General features: G+C 44.6%; 1 non-coding gene across 1 annotated transcript; it reads left to right on the top strand.

Annotated features, from left to right (window-relative positions):
* The first annotated feature begins 3,908 nt into the window (after positions 1–3,908).
* LOC143438295 (small nucleolar RNA SNORA17) lies at positions 3,909–4,040 on the top strand. The gene has a single exon (XR_013107237.1). It is a non-coding gene; the product is annotated as a small nucleolar RNA SNORA17 (small nucleolar RNA).
* The last annotated feature ends 1,107 nt before the right edge of the window (positions 4,041–5,147 follow it).

Genomic DNA, 5,147 nt, shown 5'->3' on the forward strand with positions numbered 1-5,147 from the left:
GAGGAGGAATATAAATCTTTAACAAAATATTAATTGACCTAAATGGGTTGAGTGCCTGTGAGCCTCTTTTCAAGGATATGATGCTGCATTATGAGGCCACTAGAAGGCAGTGGTTCTCTTTGGAAACACAAGGAGGCCCTCCTTGACTGTGCTGGCAACTCAGTGACAATTCAGAAAGGGATGGGGGATTGGGGTGGCTGTTGCATTTAGCTCAACAGAACAGGATTAGGGGCAAAGGCTTCATTACTATCTTGGATGAACTTGATAGGCTGTATAAATAAAATCAGATAGTGTAGCTTTCCAGTTATCTGATTCTCTGCAGAGCAAGGGGCCCTGCCTCAGTGAAAGGTGCCCCTTACCACCTCCTGCAGAAGCATGGGTCAAAGCAGGACTGATAGTTCCTTTTCTGGGGCAGAGGGTGGTAGAGGGTAATTAGTGGAAATTCTTTAGAGGCTCATTTCCAGACAGATTTAGCTTTACCTAGGAATGCTGGGACTTGTCCCATGTTCAAGGACATCCAAGCCCTGTGTATTTTGGGTGGCCTTGGATAACAGCCCCTTTCTGTTGGGGGCTGACTTTTAGCAGAAAGTGGCTATCAGCTTTGCAGCCATCTTGAGCCATATACCCTGACATGAGACTTGAATTACAATAGCCTACAACAGCTGAGAACACTCCGATAATCTTGGTTTAGATACCTTGAGATTAAAGGTGCATGAGATTAAAGGTGTGTGAAATTAAAGGTGTGTGACTTAGAAGTATAGAGATCAGAGTTAGAGACAAGACCTAAGGGAATGATTAAAGGTGTAACTTAGAGGCGTGGCTTAGAATCAGACTATAGAAGACAGAAACAGACATCAGACCAGAGAGAGAGATTCATACACATCAGACATTAGGTAGAATCTGCCCTCACCCTCGCTCTTGCTGAAACCCGACCTGCAGACCGGAGCAGCAGCTTGGGCCGGGATACATTGGCCGCCCAAATGTGGGTCGGCCCAGGCCTCAACATTTTGCCTGGGCTGCAACATTTATTTTGGCCACCCCAACGTGGGACTAGTGTGGACCCCAACATTATTTTGGCGCCCGAACAGGGACTCGATTTATGACAGGGTTGAAAACTTATAGCCGCATAGCCAATTCTGGCTATTTACTTGGAGAGAAAAGATTTGAGAGGATTGTTTTCAGCTGACATTCATTCTAAAGCCAAGGAAAAAGCCAGGTTCAGAACTAAATGTTTTAGTTAGGATAGATGACAGAGGTCCTGGTTAGTCAACAAAATGATGAACTGGGTACTAGGACTATCTTGTACCTCACTGGTACAAATTGGCATAATTGTGCTCTAATTGTATTTTGAGAGAAAAGTTTTATTTTAACAGGAAGGGTGATATGTAGGAGGAGCTAAGGTGGGAGAAGTACTGAGAGGAAGAGAAGGAGTAAGGAGAGGAGTAGAAGAAGGATAGGAGAAGCTAGGTGATGAGAGAAAGAGAGGGGAGATATGGAGGCAGATGTTCACATGTCTCCACCAATCAAAATAGTTGATATATCTAGGTTGGGTATTGGGTTACACCTCTGATTGAGCATTACCAAACTTATAAAGCCTTTGATTAACATTTTTTAAAAGTATATAAAAGCAAAAAGGAGAAGGGGGCATGGGATAGGGGTTTCCTAGGAGGAAATAGGGAAAAGGGACGGCATCTGAAATGTAAATAAAATATCCAATAAAAAATAATAATTCAAAAAATATCTGATCATGATCACTAACTTGAATATGTTGTACAAACAATGTATATTTAGGGCTTTGGGGGTCTGATTTTTTTCAAGTAAATGCTTTGGCTTTGAAATATATGTATTTGTACATATACATATATATTAAAAAGATTAATCTAGAATTGCTCCATCTGTAGAGATCAGTTTTATATGATTTGTCTTTGGTTCATTTGAACATATATATTTTGTCCATGCTGAAATGAAAACATTTTCATTAGGATGATTGCTCATGAGAAATACATTTTGAAAGGGCTCTCACAGGCCTAAGCATGGCAAGCATGGCTCTAGCCACCATTACTCTTCTCCCCCATTCCCTCTACCCTGCTAAAAAAGAACCACTAGATTTCATTCCTAAAACTAGTCCCCAAGATCTGTTCCCTCATTTGACCACTTCTCCCTCCTGAGATTGACTATCAATGTCCAGCTTCCAAGTATTGAAGTCCAGGAATGAAAAGCTCACTTTGGCTGCCCTAATTAACATATCCAATCAAAATTAAACACCTCATCCTGACATGAGGTTTCAACTTTCTCCTTTATAAACCATTTTCTATGGACCAGTCTTAATCTTTTCTATGCAGAGGCAGTCCGTTGTCCCTCTGGGGAAAATATCCCATCCCCCTATCCCTTGTTTGCCTTCCCCTTCTCCCTTATCCTCCAACTCCTGTCTTTGTTCCTTATCTCTGCCCAGTCCTTATGTGGCAACTATATCTCCTTTGTGCTGAGAACTTGATCTTTGAGTGTCTTGCGCCAATACTGGTCCTTTTGCATTTTGTTGTAAATGAGACTGAATATCTTAATATGTAATTTGATGTGAATTATCAACACCAAATATGAGTGGCTATGGCTTAAGAATGTAGATGTAACTTTCTATAACATGGAGTTTGGCTATTGCACTTTATGCTCCTGGTGGGTTGAGCTCCTCCAGCCACCTGCCCAGCACCTTCTTATACACACACACACACACACACACACACACACACACAAGCTTATTTTTAACATGCCCTCTAGTTCAATGGTTGGGCAGTTTTAACCCACCACCTCCTACCCCAGGCCCAATTGGTGGAGTGGTCAGTGGCAGCTCATTGGCTCTCCTGAAGCTCTAAACCCGATCTGTCTCCCACCACATCTTGGCAATTCTCTGTTCCTCTCTCTTACTTCCTAGCCTAGGAAACCTAGAGGCCCCATCTCTCTCTCTCTCTCTCTCTCTCTCTCTCTCTCTCTCTCTCTCTCTCTCTCTCCAGCCATTGGCTGTTGGCTTTTTATTGATTGATCAAAAACCAATTGGGGACAAGAACCTTCAGTTTTGCATGTGTAGATTCCTGATTAGGTCAAAACATTAAGACCAAACCCCAACAAAGTCCCCCAAATTCCATGTTCTAATGTGGCAACACCTTTATGGAGTGTTTATAGTAACAGAACGAAGAGTCATACATCAGGTACCTGTCACATACAGGGATGGAAACATTTGGAAGGTGGGTTAAAGCAAAGCAGGGGATCTGAAGGCCTCAGATGTGGGCTGACACTATCCTCAGCTAATGACTTGTTGGATACTAGTGCTCTGTCTGCATGTTCTAAAGAGTTACCCAATGGCCACAACAATGTTGGGCTGGGAAGAGAAGACATTAATAAATGGCTATGATGGGTGCTACAGTTGCCTGAAGATAATTTGGCTCTGGCCTCCCACCATCCCTACCTGTCTGCAATTATTAAAACTTTTTAGTTGATTGGCCTTTTGAAGGTTCAGAGAAAGGCATTGCCTTCCCTCTGCATTTTTCCTGACAGTATTGACAATGAAAAATGATCCAGGCTGATCTGATAATTGGGTGCTAAGTGGATAAAGCACTCACCCTGTAAATGTGAGGGCCTGAGTTTGATACCCAGAGCCCGCTTGAAACCAAACAGACAAAAGCTGGACTTGTGCTAGATAGGGAACCATGAGAGGTAGATCCCTGGGACTCACTAGCCAGCAAGCCCAGCTTTAGGCAGTCTCAGGTCAGTGAGGCATCTTGGGCCCCAAAATAGCACCTGAAGAATGACACCTGGGGATGCTGCCCTCTGGCCCACACGCATACCCACACACCCAGGATTGTGCCTGTAAGACACACACATAAATAAATAATTTAATTTAATTAAAATAAAAATTTCCTTCCCCTAGAGACATTGCAGGTATGGTGGCTGTGTCATCTGTGTGTCAGGAGGTGACAGAAAGGAGAGAGGCTGTGTCTATCCTCAGTGTTCCAACCTGTGAATATTCGAATGATCAGTAGCCTAACACTCCCTGAAAAAAAGTGAGTCTGAAATGACCACCAGCCATGCAGGCCAGAATGGGCTCCTAGGGCAATGAGTGAGCCCAAGAGGAGACAAACCCTGCCTGGGACTGCAGGCCTAGGGTGGGAGTGAGTCTGAGACAGACAAACCCTGCATGGGGCCACCTGAGTAGCCAAGCAAGGAGCAAGCCTGAGGCAACCACTAGTCTAGCCACCAGTCCAGCACCAAGGGGCCCAAACAGGTAACTAGCCTAAGATGACCCCAAGTCACTTGAGGATGAGGAGAGGAACACTCCATGCCTGATGACCAGTGTCTAGCACCATAATTCATGAACGGGTCAGAGCACTCCTGAGATGACCCCAGACACTCAGAGATCCCAGCACCATTAAGAGGATCAAGAAGAATGTGTACACAATGAAAAGAGGCAGAACTGGAGACTTGAGGATAGTGAGGAACAGCCAGTGATGCCACCTGGGCCTATGTGCCACCAAGGGCCATGGGTTGGCTTTGCAGCAGCAGGGTCTGTTACCATCAAAGGGCCAGGCTTATGTCCAGCTAGGGCTGAGCTGGAGAGCTTGCTCTGGTGGTGTGTGTGGGAGAGAGTTGGGAAGCTGACCACCTTAGATATCTCTCAGGTGTTGGGGGCCGACTTTTAGCAGAAAGCGGCTATCAGCTTTGCAGCCATCTTGAGCCATATACCCTGACATGAGACTTGAATTACAATAGCCTACAACAGCTGAGAACACTCCGATAATCTTGGTTTAGATACCTTGAGATTAAAGGTGCATGAGATTAAAGGTGTGTGACTTAAAAGTATAGAGATCAAAGTTAGAGACAAGACCTAAGGGCATGATTAAAGGTGTAACTTAGAGGCGTGGCTTAGAAGTAAGACATATAAAATGCAGAGGCAGACAGTAGGATTCAGACATTAGGGAGACTATAGAAGACAGAACCAGACATCAGACTAGAGAGAGAGATTCATACACATCAGACATTAGGTAGAATCTGCCCTCACCCTCACTCTTGCTGAAACCCGACCTGGAGACAGGAGCAGCAGCTTGGGCCGGGATACAGTGGCCGCCCAAACGTGGGTTGGCCCGGGCCTCAACATTTTG

The sequence above is a fragment of the Arvicanthis niloticus genome, chromosome 24 (assembly GCF_011762505.2).
Source record: "Arvicanthis niloticus isolate mArvNil1 chromosome 24, mArvNil1.pat.X, whole genome shotgun sequence".
Classification (NCBI taxonomy): domain Eukaryota; kingdom Metazoa; phylum Chordata; class Mammalia; order Rodentia; family Muridae; genus Arvicanthis; species Arvicanthis niloticus.